This window comes from Phocoena sinus, chromosome 11 (genome assembly GCF_008692025.1).
Source record: "Phocoena sinus isolate mPhoSin1 chromosome 11, mPhoSin1.pri, whole genome shotgun sequence".
In the NCBI taxonomy this organism is placed as follows: domain Eukaryota; kingdom Metazoa; phylum Chordata; class Mammalia; order Artiodactyla; family Phocoenidae; genus Phocoena; species Phocoena sinus.
The window spans coordinates 78,274,497-78,292,731 of NC_045773.1; the positions used below are offsets into that span (position 1 = coordinate 78,274,497).

General features: G+C 38.8%; 1 protein-coding gene across 8 annotated transcripts in view; it reads right to left on the minus strand.

Annotated features, from left to right (window-relative positions):
- PKHD1 (PKHD1 ciliary IPT domain containing fibrocystin/polyductin) overlaps nucleotides 1-18,235 on the minus strand; it is a 603,444-nt gene that overhangs the window by 248,260 nt on the left and 336,949 nt on the right. The gene's annotated exons all lie outside the window — the stretch shown is intronic.

An 18,235-nucleotide genomic window follows, 5' to 3' on the forward strand; every position in this document is an offset into this window, starting at 1 on the left:
CTTCGTTCCTTTTTATGGCTGAGTAATATTCCGTCATATATATATGTACCACATCTTCTTTATCTATTCATCTGTAGATGGGTATTTAGGTTGTTTCCATGACCTGGCTATTGTAAATAGTGCTGCAGTGAACATTGGGGTGCATGTGTCTTTTTGAATTATGGTTTTCTCTGGGTATATGCCCAGTAGTGGGATTGCTGGGTCATATGCTAATTCTATTTTTAGTTTTTTAAGGAACCTCCATACTGTTCTCCATAGTGGCTGTATCAATTTACATTCCCACCAATGTGCAAGAGGGTTCCCTTTTCTCCACACCCAACACTGACTTTCTGAAGGAATAGCTCTAGCAGCAAAGGTAGCACTTTCAGCCTAGAAGGAAGGACACAGCATGGGTAGGGAAAGTGTTTGGGGGTCAGCAAGGCCCTGGGTGGACCAGTCCCTTAAATCACCTTGTACCTGCACCAGTTACCTCCATCGACACACAAGACTGGCCCAACTTCTCCTCTCACTAGAGGACAACCCACCCCATCTTTGTCACAGCTCATTGTTTTCCTTAAAACACCTCAGAACCCAGCAAGGAAGCAAAGAGTGAGAGCTTTCCCGCCTCTGGTGGGTAGTCCTACCTCTGTGCCCCTTGTCTCTGCGACAAACAGTAAAATGTTAAGCCTCGCTTATCTGCTTGCACACTTCCCAGTGAAGGCTCTCCTCAATGCCATGCATTCCCCAAAGTACGGGCTTCAGTTTCTTTTCTTTCTTCCTTCTTCAGCAATCATTTGCTCTATTGTTTCACCTACCAGCTAATTCCAGACAATTTTCAGTTTTCTCTCTAGCTGTGCTTTATCTTTCAGTTTCTAATCCCAGAGATTCCCGCTGCCAGATGGATATTTGAATAGTTCCTCTCCCCTACAGTGGGCATCCCAAACTCACTAAAGACAAAGCTTAGGCCAACAACCTGTTCCTTCTTATTTCCCCATATCTACTGTTGGAACCTTTGTTCCGCAGGATATGCTGACTATGGACAATAGAGTCACTCTTGATTTCCTCTCATCAGTTCCCAACAGTCAGGAGTGGGCAAGCCCTTTCTTCTCCCTCTCTTTTGTATGTCTTTGATCTGTACCATCCTCTCCCTTCTGACGACCATCAATTTCCTCCAGATCCTCAATGCATTTCCTCTAAAGCTAAACAACTGAAACAGTGTCCTATCAGGTCTTTCCGTTTGGTCCATGCTCCAACCCAGTCTTCGCCCTGCTTCCTGCAGCCTGAGGCCCTGGGTGGACCAGTCCCTTAAATTACATTGTACAGCTGAAAAAGCAGCCTGTACAGCTTTCCACAGGCTCCTCCTCTATCCTGGACTCTTCAAAGTGTCCTCAACAGCTCATGAAGTAAATAAAGAAAAGTACTTCAGTCTGGCTTTCAAGGCTCTCCAAAACTACAGCTCTGTCCTCCCTCTCTTCTCAACATGTTTCCCATTCTACAGCCAAATGAAAATACCCCACACGTTGTGATGTCAGTGTCCTTTATTCATGCCTCGATAAGGGAAGTTTTTTCTCCTTCGGTCAAAGTCCCACCCATCCAGTTCACTCAGAGTACTATGTATGTATTTGCAGGTGCTTATCTTACATTGTTTCGAACTAGGGTCGAGTGCTCGAATTATCGTACTAAATTATTACACTAAATTATCTCCTTGAGGGTCAAAGATGAATCTCACTTATGCATAATTCCCCAGACAGCCTATATCCAAGAAAGGTCATGGTCATTAAGAAAAAAAAGCATGGGTTCAGACAGATTTGGGCATAAATCTTCCCTTTATCACTTGACGTACATCTTAAACAAAGCCCCTAAACTCTGTGAGCCTCAGTTTCATCATATTTAGAATGATGAAAATGAGACTTACTTCCCAAGTTACTGTAAAGGTATGATATATAAAGCACCTAACACGATGTCTGGCATGTAAGAGGCACCCAGTAAATGGAAACTACGGCAATAGAAGTAACTATCATTAACTTGTAAAAGAGAATCGATATGTATTGGTTAAACTAAGCTAAAACTAGCATAATAAATCTATTCTGTCTTCCAGAGGGTTATAATCAAATTGGGGAAAGAAGGCACCACCTCATTCTAATATAATTAACCATGCTGAGCAAAACGTAACATGAATGATGACATTCCAGTAAGAGCCAAGGCAGTCTGAGGAGGAAGACTTCACTTCCTCCTGGAGTGGAGAGGGCATCCCCTTGAAGGACGTGTAGATCCTCAGTAAACTCTTGAAAGATGGAATAGCCACAGGAATAGGCCTACTCTGAACAGTAAAGGTTACCCTCTATTACTTTTTCTTTAAAAAAAATACTGAAGCTTCTTTTAAACGAGACCTTAGTCACTTCATTAGTGTTTATTTCACTAATTACTGATTTCTTTTGTAATTAACTTTTTCTTAAAAGGGAGTTTAATACAGGGGGAAAAAATACTGGCTTGAAAAGGAACTAAAAGTTTGGTCTGATAGGCTATATACGATTGTAAAGGAGTCACTTTGCTCCTGGGATCTCTGTGATATCAGCTGCAAACAGTAAAATGCCAGATATGTTTTTGAGGAAAGAATCAGGTGATGAAACGCATTTTACAACAGATTCAAGAATGAGTTCACAACATGGATGGACCTAGAGATTATCATACTAAGTGAAGAAAGTCAGACAGAGAAAGACAAATATCACATGATATCACTTATACGTGGAACCAAAAAGAGAAAATGATACAGATGAACTTATTTACAAAACAGAAACAGACTCACAGACACAGAAAACAAACTTATGGTTACCAAAGGGGAAAGCAGGAGGAGGGATAAATTAGGAGTTTGGAGTTAACAGATATGCACTACTATACATAAAATAGATTAAAAAACAAGAACCTACTATATAGCACAGGAAACTATATTCAACAACATACTGTAGTAACCTATAATGGAAAAAATCTAAAAAATATATTTCATGTATATATGAAATATATATAATATATATATGTATATATATAAAAAATATATATATGTATATATATATAAAACTGAATCCCTTTGCTGTACACCTGAAACTAACACAGTATTATAAATCAATTATACTTCAATTTTTTTAGAAGAAGAGTGAGTTCATATGGAAGATCTAAATGGCCTTGGGAATTCCCTGGTGGTCCAGTGGTTAAGACTCCGCGCTCTCACTGCCGAGGGCCGGGGTTCAATCCCTGGTCAGGGAACTAAGTTACCACAAGCCGCTCACGTGCGTACGATATGGCCAATAAATAAATAATTTAAAAATAAAAATAAATAAGAATTTAAAAAGATAAACAGCCTTTCTCCTTGTCCCGTAGGGAGATAATCTTTGTTAGCACCCAGCCTCCTGCAATATTCATTCCCCAGCACACATGACCCTGTGTGGAAGGGGAATATATATAGGAAATTTACAAGCCTTTCTAATTACTAGGTACTATCACACAAACCAGTGCCAGAGTTGATAGCTATAAAATGATTGACTACTCAAGAACAATTCACGTGTGAGTGGAACCATTTTGAGAGAGGTGGGAAAGTCAACTGTTGAGAATTTCAAATGGTGATGATAAACCTACCTCCAAAACCAGAAGTGAAAATTCTAAATGATATAAAAAAATTGATGGTGAGGTGTTATTTTAAATTTGTTTTGAGTGTGTGATCAAGAGTGATTTAGGTGATTCAGAATATTTTCTTTCCCCTTTCTTTTTCATTCCTGTCAAGAAGAGAAAGGGAAAGAATATACCCTAATTGTCAAATCTGGACTTTCTAGATTAAAATATATATATTCCGTATTATCCAGGTGGGCTCTGCTGGGGAGGGAGAAATTTCCCCCTCTACTTCTCTTGAGTTCTTTTGGCCAGACTAATAATAAAATTGACACAAGACAGATTAACAGCAGAAAGAGGAACAAATTTTAATTCATGTGCACAGAGGTCTCATAGAAATGGGACCTAAGAAGTGGCCAAAGCCAACAGCTTTTATATTTTTTTAGACATAGAAACAATAAATTTGAGAGGAATTGGCAGGACAAAAGTATTTAGGTTTGGGTGCCCAATTAGTAAGAAATGTAAGCAAAGTTTGGGCTTGGGTAATAAATTAGGAAAGAAGTAACAAGGCTTATTTATACAAGTTTCTTGGCCCTGAATTCCCTGTGCCTAGCGATAAGGGTGTCCCTTCTACCTCCAGATGCATGAAGGGCACCTTTCACATGGGAGATTTATTTCCTCCTTTCAGGGAGACATAGAAGAGGGTCAGAGTGTCCCTCTTGCATCGAACGTTTCTTAAGTAACTTTAATTCAAAATAATCATATGCCGTTAAGGCATATTTTGGGGTCATCTACCCTGGGCCCCAACAGTTCTAATATAATCACAAGTGTCCTCAGAAGAGTGATGCTGAAAACGTTTGAAGGAAGAAGAGAAGACAAAGTGACTACAGAGGCAGAAAGAGTCATGCAGGGACCTGCAAACAGCAATGCTACTGAACTGAACTTGGGCCCCCTTGCCCGATGCACAGCTGAGTCAATCTACTGACACAGGTTGTGGAGAAGGAAAGTACAGCATTTATTGCAGGGCATCAAGCAAAGAGAATAGGCAGCTCACGATCAAAAGACCCAAATTCCTTGATGGCTTCCAGGAAAGGGTTTTTAAAGGCAACATTTGGGGTGAGGGCTGCAGGGGGCATGACTTTCTTCTGATTGGCTGGTGGTGAGGTAACAGGGTGGTGTTTCAGAAATCTTCATCATCACCCTCTGATTCCAACCAGTCTGGTGTCTATGCTCAGCATGTATTCACCCTCCTCCATCTGGGTGGGTGGATGGGGTCTTAGTTTCAGCAGAACAACTCAAAGATGTGTATCAGATTGTTATGTATATCTCTTGAGGAGGAGTTAGGACTCTGTTTTATCACTGAAATATTGTTTCTTGACTGCTTTTCCTTTGTTTCTGTATTCCCTCACTTCCCTAATTAGTAACTGCTGGAGTCTGCTCTTTGAAACTCCAGAAAGGTCTAGGAGACTAAAGCCTTTTTCTTACAAACAAGAAATTGGGGACCCATAGGGGCCCTGCTAAATTTCAACAAGATGCAAAATGAAGCAAAACATTCCAGTCATGCAATGAAAAAAAATTATAAGACAGGTGCCAGCTACGAGGCTGTAGGGAGAAAAGGGTCAGCGAGAAGAAATGCTCCAGAAGCAGCTTTCATGCCCTGTGGTTCAGTGCTTCCTGGTTGGGGCCTTTGTTATGGGGGAGTTAGAGTAGGTCTTGGGAGAAGGGAAAGCAGCTCGAAACTAGTCAGGTTCCTGGAACACAGAGGCACTTCCTGTGACCTGTGTGCATTCCTGCTGTGGGAAGGACCCCTCCCTAGGCCAGAGAAGGTACATCACCCATTCACACGGTTGGCTTACCTGGAGGCAGTTACTAGGCAACCAGTGTGGGAAGACTAGCACGTACCCATCAGGAACAGGCATTTGGATCTTTTTTAAACAAGACTAAATAATTGCTCCTTCTTTTTCAAAACTCTTCTGTTTCTGTAGCTGTTTTCATGTTCAAGGCAAACAGAGAGCCAGTGGAAGCTTGGCAACTGAAACCTTGCCTCTGTTTTGTAGGAGATGTAACTCCAAGTGTCCTCTGGAAAAATGTCCCACCATGGATTCCATGACCCACATATTCCATTTGGAGAAATGGAGGGAAAGAGGAAGAAAAGGGGAAATACAAAGTAAAAGAAGAAAAATGAAACAGGAGCACGAGAGCAGGAAAGTCTGAGAAAGAAGGAGAGAGACCATCCTGCGCTTGTGCGCGACTCTCTTTCATATGGAATTAATGGTGGTTTAATGGGGTATGAAGGGCTGTTTTACTGGAAACAATGAGGAACAATTGTCTAGCTCACGTTTCATTTCACAGGTCATTATTGCATTAAGAAGTAAATCGACCAAGTCCGGTAAATAACAGTCTGCGTATTGCCGAGAGCTTAAAACCAACAATTTTAGCCATCGCCAACTAATATCTCTGTCATTTTAACCCTTGCAGGGGAGTGCTAGGGGGCTAAACAATTACAGACTTCACCCAGCTCTAGCAGGTGAGCATAATTCATTGCCCCTCCAGTCCCTCCTTTTGCAAAACCCAGGAGGCCATATTTTAGCATTATTTTGTTGATGAACCAGCCAGAGCCCACTGCAGCTCTGGTGGCCTTGAAAAACAGCCCCCATTTTAGTGAGTCCTGCAGGCATCTTTAAACAGACTGCTTCCTCTGCAAAATTAATTGCTGCAAAATGCGGTGCTCCCTCATCTAAGCTTTTGCAAGTTCATACTCAGCTATTTGGGTGGGCCATTGACATGTCTGAGAGAGCCAGGGAAAATGAGCCGCTTTCCCTTATTACAGAAGTTCACATTTGTGTCACCAAGCATCATCCGGCACTGGACGTTCAGGAGTTCCTAATGCCTAGATTCTGGTTCCCTTAATCCAGGGGAAATTTGGTGACTGAGGCTGTATTTTGAAGTGATAGCATTGTAAATAAATATATCAAAACAGTTTATAATAAAGTCATAGTTAAAACACATGTAATAAAATACATATTTAAATGCATATCAGTACACAAGCATACCTCATTTTATTACACTCTGCAAATACTGAGATTTTTACAAATTGAAGGTTTGTGGCAACCCTGCGTTGAGCATGTCTGTCAGGACTATTTTCCCAACAGCATTGGCTCACCTCGTGTCACTGTCGTATTTGGGTAATTCTCACAATATTTCAATCCTTCCACCAGCAAAAAGATGACAACTCACTGAAGGTTCAGATTATATTCAGCAGTTTTTAGCAATAAGTATTTTTTAATGAAGGGCTGTGCATTGCTTTTTAGATAAATGCTATTGCACACTTAACAGGCTAGAGCATAATGTACACATAACTTTTATATGTACTGGGAAACCAAAAAATTTATGACTTGCTTTTTTGTGATATTCACTTTATTAGGCGGTCTGGAACCAAAACCGTGATATCTACGAGGTATGCCTATAAAATATTTTTTGCTTCAAATTGTAACAAAGATGAGACAAAAATCAGGCTAAGAATCATAATGTTACATAATCATATCAAATAAATCCAGTTCTACTGATAGTTTTTCCATCAAAACCTGATGTTCACCCCGGAGAGCAGATACGGAGACCTCCATATTTCTACAATACCTCTAAAATCAGATAAACCAGGTCTTCCTTCTTTCCTGAGATAAAAGAAATCTTTCAGAGATAGCATCAGTATTCCAACTTACTATTTCTTGTTCTTCCCCTTTCCAAACTAAAACTAAGGCCTTACAAAGAACTATGGTAGGCTGAGTAATAACTTCCCAAAGATGTCCATGCCCTAATCTTGACCATGTGAATACGGACTTTGTTGGTGTAATTAAGTTTATGGATCTTAAAGTGGGGAGTTTATCTGGGTGAGCTCAATGTAATCCTATATATTCTTAAAAGCAAAGAACTTTCTCTGGCTAGAATCAGAGAGATGCAGCAGAAGAGAAGGCAGGAGAAATTCAAAGCATGTGAAGGATACAAGCCACCCTTGCTGGCTTTGCAGGTGAAGCAGGTCACAGTCAGGGAGTGTGGGCAGCCCTAGAAGTTGAGCATGATTCCTCCAGTCTACAACCAGCAAGGGAATGGGAACCTCAGTCCTACAGTCACATAGAACTGAATCAGGCCAAGAACCTGAGCGAGATTAGAAGTGGATTCATCCATAAAAACTCCAGAAAGAAATGCAGTCCTGCTAATATCTAACTTTCAGCCTTGAGAGGCTCTAAGCAGAGAAACCAGCCAAGTATCCCAGACTTCTGACTTGCAGAACTGTGAGACAATACATGGGTGTTCTTTTAAGTCACTAAATTTGCTATGGCAGCAGCAGAAAACTGGTAAAATAACCAGTTAAGATGCATGCTCAAATGTTCAAGTCATCACCCCAGTCAGAGGCAGGATAAATGGAGGCAACAAAACAGTGGTCACTAGTACTTACTTAGTGTCTATCCCAAGCCAGGTGAGGGGCTGAATAGTTTATAGGCATTGTGAGTTTTATAGCTCTAGGATCTGCTCCTCTGCCTCTAAAGTGCTCAAAGAAGAGAGAATATGGTCTAGATGTAGGAATAGGCTGGTTTCCACATGGGCCATGCTTAAGGAAAGTTGTGTCTCACCAACATCACCCAAAAGGGAAGAGATTATTATCCACAGGCACAGAAAAAAATCAGCTTCAAATCCCTTTCTCCATGGCAATTACTTTCAGGAACTTATATTCAATTTTTATTAACATTTTTCCTGTGAGGGAGTTAAGCAAATTGGAATTGGGTCCTACAGGGAGTCCGTAATTCCGTAGTAGACAGATTGGCTTCTAGGGCTAGGAAAATTTCTTTTCTTCTGCGTCCCTTTTCCTGACATGCTTTACATAATAACCAACTCATATTTCAGGATTCCCATTTGTTATATAAATGAGTTTTACTATCATTATTCTTATTAAAATAATAAGTAATACATATATATGATGTTTAAAAATGGAAACTTCCCTCTAAGCTGCAGCACTGAAGATCGGGATAGCAGAGGGTAAAGACAGGGAATTTTTTTCTTTTTCATTATATATGTTTTACTGTCTTGTTTATTCGTTCAACAAAAATTTTTAGGATAACTTCCTAAAAGTGGAGTTGTGGAGTCAGAGGTATAGGCGTTTAGATAGTTGCCAACACTACTGCTAAAATAATCGTATTAATAGTAAATAATAGTGGCAATAGTCATCACGGTCTTGGTGGTAGTGGTGGATACTTTTGTTGAGTTGCTCTCTTTTAATCCTTCCAATAAACGTATGAGGATATACCATTAATATCTCCACTTCCTAAATGAGGAAACGGAGGCTCAGAGAGAATAAGAAGCTTTCTTGGAGTTGCCCATCTAGTAAGTGGACGCAATGCAGACAGCTCAACTTAGTATAAAAACTCTTAACCAACGCTCTGATTATGAGAGAAACCGTCTTTCTCTCTTTGTATGTTTCGTATGGCTTTTTGTATGCTTTTTGGCATTTGTATTTATTTCTCCGTGAAATGCACTTTAGAATCCTCTGAATATTTTTTGAATTGGTTTGTTCTTTTTTTGTTCTTAAATATTAGTAAGAATTTTTTTGGTATATTAAGGAAATTAGCCCGTTTCTATATGAGTTGTATTTTTTCCCTAGTTTTTTAGTTTAGTTTTTAATATTCTTTGCAGAACTTTTTAATTTGAAAAGAGTCAAATTTATCAAATAGTTACATATATGTCCTAGATTTTGATTCATGCTAAGAAAAATCTCCATAACTCTAAGGATATATAACCTCACCAAAATTTCCTGGTAATTCTATATATTTTTTTCATCTTGAATCTGTATGAAATTTATTTTTATAAAGAGAAAGATATGAATTCCTAATTTTTTCCCCTGAGTGATTAGTCAAGTGCCTCAGTATCATTAATGAATAGTTTCTATTTTCCCATGATTTAAAATGTCATCTTTGTTATAAACTAAGTTCTTTAATGTATTTGGTATCTATTTCTGACCTTTAAAAAAATGTTCCATCCACATATTTATTTCTAGGAGATTTTAATGCTTGCATTCAGAATGTCACAAAATAGCATTAATTTTACACCTAGTGAGTGTGCAAATATATGGAGAAAAAAACTTTAAACTAAACCAAAGAATCTTTCAGATCCATAATATTGAAATGAAAAGGTCTCAGTCATGAACTTGCTTAGCACCTATTGGTAAGGCACAAGTGCTTTATTTATCAGTGGGACCGCCCAAATGTTTCCTTCCATTAAGATGCGTGTGCATGCATACACACACACACACACACACACACACAAATCAAACACATAGAAACCATCCATCTGTCTTAGGCATAAAACAAGCTAAAGTTTGAGCTTCTGCCTTCTAAATCTTTCAATAATTCTCGTACCAAAAGAACGAAAGCAGCATTGAAGGATTCCTCCATTATTAAAATTTTACGAATAAGACCACAGTTTACTATTCAATGAAGTCCTGGAAATAATCCAGGGGCAGAGGCTGGGGGAGGAAAGGCGAAAGAAAGACAAGAAAATGAAAAAGAGAAAGGAGAGAGCCAGTATATCATCATGGCAAAAAGTTAAGTAATTTCACTTAGTGACTGACATTCAAAAATAGCCCCTCTTGTGGAACACTGATGTTACTGCTTCTCATATAACAAACCATAGATATGTGAATAGATTTCTCAATAAAGGATTATACCCTGAATAGTAAAATTCCCAGGCTCAGAAAACCTTGATGCTTTATTTGGAGGACTGGATATTTAAACAGTAGTTTCTGCTAATGGCAGATAATCCCAGCTAGGCAAGCTTCTCTCTTTTACTGACCGAGTTATATGCCCAGAACCAATTAGGTGGTCTCCAGGATGGCTTCTAATTCTGTGGTTAGTTTCCAATTGTAGAAACCCAAGATGTATATGATGACCTATAAAAAGGACTTATAAAAGTGAAACTTATCGGAGACAAATACAGTCTAGCACATAGGTTTTAAAAAATCAGTTCTCTAATATTTATCCCTCCAGAACAAAGGAAGAAATACTCATCTGCGTGTAGCTATTTAGGCCTTGAAAAATGACTAGTGCAACTGAAGAACTAAATTCTAAATTGTATAATTTATATAATTATATAATTTATAATTATAAATATATAATTTAAAGTGTAAAACTGATAATTTAGTTATAAAAAATGTTTAGGTATATTTGGAACAAATTGTACGTGCATCTACTTTTCAATTGTAAAGTTTATGAAATCTAGATACAGATCAAATATTTCTTATGAAAATGTAGTTTCTGAATTGAGATATGCTGTAACTGTAAAATTCATGTGAAATTTTAAAGACAGTATGAAAAAAATACAAATATCTCAGTAATTTTGTACTGATTACATCTTCAAATAACTTTGAATATATTGGATTAAATAAAATATATTATTAATTAAATTTCACCTGTTTCTTTTTTCCCTTTTTTAACCTGGACACTAGAATATTTAAATTACACTTGTGGTTTGCATTATTATTTCTATTGGACAATGTTGTTCTGGATAGGCAATGCTCAGTTCTGGTTTCTAACATTTTGGAAAAATCATCAACAATTGAAGAACATCAAAACAAGCCAGTTTAGAAAGTGAAAACCTGAAAAAAATCTGTCATATATTTCCTAACAGAAAAAAGTTTAGAATTTCTATGCTAGAAAAAGGTAACCGCTTTTGAATATGTAAAAAGATGCAATATGGAAAGAATTATTTATACTCTGTCACCAGAAAGCAGACTAGGTTAGTAGATAGAAATCATACAGGAAGATCCTAAAAATTAAAATTATTCAAAATATATTAGGCAGTCTTGTAAGAGAATGAATTCCCACTTCCTGGGAAAGTTAACAATAGAGGCCAACCTCACATTGAATGGGAAGTGCAACTGATTGACCTTCAAGAAACCATCAAAATCGGGCTTCCCTGGTGGCGCAGTGGTTGAGAGTCCGCCTGCCAATGCAGGGGACACCGGTTCCTGCCCCGGTCCGGGAAGATCCCACATGCCACGGAGCGGATGGGCCCGTGAGCCATGGCCGCTGAGCCTGCGCTCCGCAACGGGAGAGGCCACAACAGTGAGAGGCCCGCATACCGCAAAAAAAAAAAAAAAAAAAAAAAAGAAACCATCAAAATCAAAAATACTGTAATCTTATCATTTTGTTTCCAACTGGCATGTATTTCTGCAGGCTAATGGATTAATATGCATTCTGAACTACACTAATTCCAAGGAGTACTCATGCGTAGTGTGAAAATGTATTCTGTAGTCAAAAAGTTGGAGAAATACTGGATAACACAAAGTTGAACAGTTTTTGCTTTTGTTTATAATTGCAGGACTTATCAGAACCTTTAACATTTTAATTCATGTGATGAATCTCCAAAACGGGAATGGTCAGAGTTTTCAACATATATCTGGCCATGCATCACATTTTTCACAATCTCCTAAGATAAGTGAATGGGAAACACTCTTTAAAAATGCTAAAACAAATTATACATTGAGTAAATCTACAAAACATTTTGTGAAATAGCTGATGGCAAACTTCAATTCTTGACTTTTTCACTCATTTAGTCACCCATTTATTCATTTATTCCCTCACTCAGTAAACATATACCCGGCACATATTATGTTCCAAAGACTGTACTAAAAATTCAAAGATGTTTGCCTTCAAGGTACTCAGTCTGGTGAGAAGGCAGGCTTGTAAAGTGATGGCTGTAGAGCATGAGATGAGCTATAATGGAATTGAGCGATAGATGAAACAAGGACATAAAGAGACAGAGTCCCAACTGCATGTGGGAGCCAGGGGCATTCCATAGGAGAGCTATTACATTGCAACGCACAGGAAGCCCTGCATCTGCTCCTTCCAAACACAATTCTTTACCTGCCTCTTTCATATATGGCTTCTTTTCTTATCTACCTTGATGTTCTTTCTAGGTTACTCCAACAGTACACAGTGCTTTGCTCTCACTGGGTACTCGATAACTATTTGCCTAGGTTGGAAAAAAAAAAAACCCTACAGTAAGTCACTGGGGGAAAAGGAGAAGCTACAGAAAAATTACCACAATACACTTTTGATCTCATGACCAAAGCTTCTTCTCCATACAACTCTATTGCCATCACACAACCTTCAGTGGTTAATGCTGGCAAAATGCTTTTCTTGGATGTGACAGAGTCCATTTAGTTTGTCCATGAAAACTAATATATACACACATATATACTAGGAGAAGAGGAAGAAGAGGGACTAAATGAGGTTTTTGTGTGATTGTTATTACATTGTTTCTTAAGAATGTCATAGTAATCGAGAGTTATTTTTTTTAAACCTAAACATCTATTTCCTACCATGTAAAGTGGAAATATGTGAATTACTCGGTTAAATCTATCTCTGTACAGCACCCCACCAGATGATTCAGACCACACGATGATAATTACCTAGAAGTGGTTACAAGCCCAGACTTTGGAGTCAGACAAATACAGATTTAAATCTTGGTTCTGCACATTCTAGCTGCGGGACCATGAAAAATTAGTTAACTTTTCTAAACCCTTATTCCCTCAAATACTGAAAGGGATAATAATTCCTACATGTTAAGGTTGTTGTAGGGATAAATGGGAATGTTTATAAGCCACTTAGCATAATGCGTGGCACATGGAATATGCCAGATAAATGGTAACTATTATTATTGCTAGTTGGGGTGGATAATTGCTGGAATAATTGCACAGTTTCAGTTTGCTTTGTTCTTCGTAGATAGAGCTTTGTGTGTGAGAAAAGCTGATAGATCTAAGAGAGCTTACCTTGGACAATGTAGTGAAAGAAGAAAGAAAAAGTCGAAGGAGGGTACTGTGTACAGTACAGCACAGTGTTAAAAACACGAGTTCAGTCCTGAATCTTCTATTAATTAGTTGTATGACTTGGGCAAGTTGCCTATGTGTCTCATCAGCTTCCACATCGATAAAATAGAGGGGACAAGAATATTTATCTCCTAGGATAGATCCTGTCCATGGCATTAAATGAGATCATTCATCTGAAGGTCTTAGCACAGAGTCAGAGACATACTCAACAAGTATTAGTTGTTAATGGAAGGGCTGAAGAGCAAGAGAATCACAGAAATAGGATGTCTAGATTGAAGAAAGGAAAGGGAAATTGCTCCTGTAGATCATAATGCCTCTTTACATCACCCTTTACAAGTCACATAGGAAAATCATTCCAATTCACAGTACGGATTATTTTAAAATGCAATCAAATATTGTTATGCCCTTCACTGCCTGGAGACCAGACAAGTCGTGGAAGAGGGAGAGACTAAGGTGGAAGAAAGGTGCTCTTTGGGTCTTACAAAGCATCCCCGGAAGCTTTATCCTCCTCTGCTCAGGATAAAAATCCCTGCAGTCACATATCCCAAAGGTTCTAGTATTTTCTGAGACTCCACTGTGCCTTTATATTTTAATACCCTGACATCTGGAATCCTAAAAGTCTAATGTTTAACCATAAATATCTGCTGAGATTAAAGAGCTATATACCAAGTTTCAATCTTTGGGGCCTATAATTGCTTGGGAAAAGAGAATAGTATTTCCCCCTCTAGCTAGAAGAAAAGACCTCTACAAGCACATATATTGGCAGACAAATTTTCTAACAACCGTTTCCTCTCTCCATTCTGTCCTCTCATTTTCTCCCTCCCTCTCTTTCTCCCATTTTATAATACCATGTTGCTGTCATTCCCAGGGCAAATGGGAAAAAAGAGAAGCCTGGAAAACTTAAAGAAAAGACACATTTCAAGACCTAGCAACAACCAGTTGAAAACATGCTGGCTGCTCTCTGTTAGGCAGCTGAGCACATGTCTCCCCACTGAAACTTGAGTTTCCCCATTATTCAGTTACAAACCACTTCATCACTCTATGTGCTCACAGTCAAATGCCAGCTTTATTTTCTTTTTCACCAACCTCATCTTTTATTTCTGATTTGAGGCTAGTCACTTTTAAGAGCTCCATAATGGTTTATAACTTTCTTTCTCAAGAAGTGTCCAAGAAGTAACACGGTTTGAAAAATGTTTCTTACTCTTTCCTGGGAAAGAATGGGAAACTCTCACCTGCCCTGAAGGTGGATTTGGTCAGAAGTCCCAGTCAGACCACAGTACTTTGCTGGGCATGACGTTGAGGAAAGTGTGGGAAAAGCTTATCACGAGTTTATACTTTTAGTACAATGATTCAATATATAGTTTAAAAAATAAACTTCACATTGAACCCATTTTTATCCAGTGATATATTGTGAAAGTGATATGTTGAGGTCATTTAACTCACTTCAACACTAGGAAAAATAATCTGAATTTTTAAAAAAGGTTTAATATATTCTTATTATTAAAGACTTAATTTAGATTGTAAATACTCCTATGTCTTTTTAGTTAATGTTCTTTTCCCTTTCAGAAATATATCCAGTGTGTATATAAGCAAGTATGTTTATGTCTGCTGGTATTTGGCACAGAGAGCTTATTCTTGATTCTTCATGAGAAACTGAAACTGCCCACTTTTTAAATTAAAAACATTAATTGTCTTCTTAACATCCTGTCTGTTTACTTCAAAGGGGGCGTATAACTCTATAACAGTGATTCTCAAACCTTAGCACAGCAGAATCACTTGGGGAGGACGTCTGTGTGTGTGTGTGGATGTGTACGTATGCATGTGTGTGGGTGTGTATGTATGTGTGTATGTGTGTGTATTTGTGTGTATGTGTGTTTGTGTGTGTGTTAAATACAAAGGCTTGGGCTTCACACACCTATCGACTCATGCAAACGAATGTTTAATGTCCTAGGTGATTCTGATAATAAGCCAGCTTTGGGAGCCACTGTCCTAAGCACATCAAATTTACCTCCTAAATTGAAGAAGGAGAAAAAGGGCAGGAGAAGGAGGGGGTTTTATGTTTTGTTTGTTTGTTTCAAAATTTCCAGTCTATTGAGAACCAACACATTTAAAATATAATGCAAATTATCAGACAAATTAGACATACAAAATGAAAGCCCTAAGTTTTGTTCATTAGATCCAACAGATGTACAATTACTGTCAAGTAGCTCTGGTTCTACAGGTGACATTTCTGTCATCACCTCACTGTGGACCGGCGCAGTCTGTGGGCAGCACAGGGCGGTGGACCACTCGTGGAGTCCTGCGTCTGTTGGGCCCCCTCAACCCCAGCTTTCTAACTACACTGCCTATTCCCAGCCTCGCTCTCACCATGATCCATTCACTCCACAGCAGCTTGTATGATCTTTTCAGAAAGTGAATAAAATCCTAGCACCACCTTCCAACCCCATCTTACTAAATTACTCTGGCCTATAAAGGGGCTAAGCCCTGACTACCTGCAACTACGCCCCCTCTCATTAACTATACATCACTCCTATGGGTCTCTTTTCCACCCACCCCTCAGACACATTGAGGTCATTCTGGTATCAGAACCCCTGCTCTGGCTGGTCCCTCTTCCCGGAAAGCTCCTCTGTCTGCTCAGAGGAGTGATTCCTCGCTCCTCATTCAGGCCTCATTGAAATTGTAACTCTATTTCTAATAGCAGCTCCCTTACACACACACACCACACCACACACTACATACACCCACACACACCTGAAGCTACCTCTCTAGCCCAAAACTCTGTTTTATTTTCTTCATACCTCTCATCACTACTGAAATATTTTTATTTATTTGTTTATAGATATAGATATATAGATAAAATCTCCACTGGAACATAAGTTTGATGAAGGCAGAAATGTTATTCACAACTATAGTTCCCATCCTTAGAAAGGCACTGGTAGACTACAGATGGTCAAATGCATTTGCTGAATGAGTGAAAATGCCAACTTCAGCACATCGCATGCAAAAGGTGCTCAAGGGATGCTAGCTTCCATTACACCCCCTTTCTACTTTCTATATCACGGCTAAGAAATTGTAAAATGCCACTGAAACCAAAGCTCTGATTTCCTTCAGTCTTCTCCCAATAACATCAGTAGCCGTATGTACAAAGTGAGCTGAGAGGTGATTCCAGGCATTTGTAGACTGGGACAGACAGGAAATGAGTCAGAAGCCAGGGTGGAAAGCTCTAGTACTGATCTAGTTCTACCTAAATGGGATATTAATTTCAAGACTTTGTTTTTATGATTTTGGATTTTCAGACGATCAGATGCGTCCATCATCAAAAGAAATTCTCTCCAGAATAAAATGCAAATGGCTCTTAGAGGTTCTCCTGCCTGGGATTAGCTGCCTTGCACCCTGTTGCCATGCATGTTTCAAAGTTGGCTGCAAATGCGAACTTACAGATAAGTACAAAACAAAATTAACAGCTCACTTTTCCCCTGGCTACACACCCTGCATTACACAGATAGCAAAACCCACTGGCACAGTGTTCCCCATAGCTGATCCACGTGGCTAATTTTTGCTCCCAACACCAGAGCATATGACAATACATTGGGACCTGTGGATATCTGTCTGAATTTTGCATGTGAACTTATATGTGCAAATAAAATTTGTATTTTTTCAAATTAAAAATAAACCTCAAAGGCAATGGACTCCAAACTGTTTGTTAATAAAATGGAGAAAGGCCAAAAGGGTGTCTTAAACTCAACGCCATTTGGAATAAATATAAGAGCTGGTTCCAGAGGCCTCCATTTTCATCTTTGCTGGCTGCTTCTACTGTTTTATAGATGACCATAGATTCTTGTCTTGAAGAGGAAAAATAAAAAATAGACATTTATTCTCTTAAGATTAAATTTTTGCTTTTCTCCTCTACCATACTGTGGACAGAAACTGGAAAGTAGCATAAAACTATGGTTTAAAAAAATGAGAAGGGACTTGAACTAGGGAAGGAGGGATCTATTCCCATTTTGGAAGTCACAGGAAAACACTCCAATCCTGTTAGTACCCGGAAGGCACCATTTACTATGTACTGTCTCCTTCATGGCAAGAAGACACAGACTGTATTTGTAGTGCAATAAACAGTGGATTCTACTGTGGGAATCCTTACAGTTGGGACCTATGGCAACCTCATTTAAAATGTTATAAAGCTTTAAAACATCAGGAGTTTAAGGCAGTCCAGCCTACACACCTCCCAATATACCTTCAGCCTCCCACACGTATGCTCACAACTGTCCATATGCTGAGAGTAAGTAGCATGTAATATTGTAATACCTATCAGAGTTTTACCATTGAATCATGTTTCATAACCAAGACAAAGAGTGGTGAAAAAATAAAATATACAGCTTTTCAACACAGCAGCAAATATGCTTGTGCCTAAACAGTATATTTACACCACATGGTAATAAGCACCACCTAAGAATTCACTGAAAGAATATTATTATTCACACCTGGAGTATTTGATGGACATTTTAGAGTTCCTGTTTGCAAGAGACATTTTCAATGTCACCCCATATCTTCCTGGCATTCACCTTCACATACCAAAGATGGCTGCTACAAAAACCTACCACTCCTTTCTGAGGAAGGTTTTTCCTTCCTCAGAAGGAAACCTTCCAGGAAACGATTTTCCTGGCCTTGGGAAAGAGCATGATTGGCCTGTTCAGGGAAAGCCAAAGGGCTGGAGAGTTAGTGTACCCAGGAGCATCCCTCGGCCAATGAAGAGTAAGGTTTTGAAGTGTCAACATT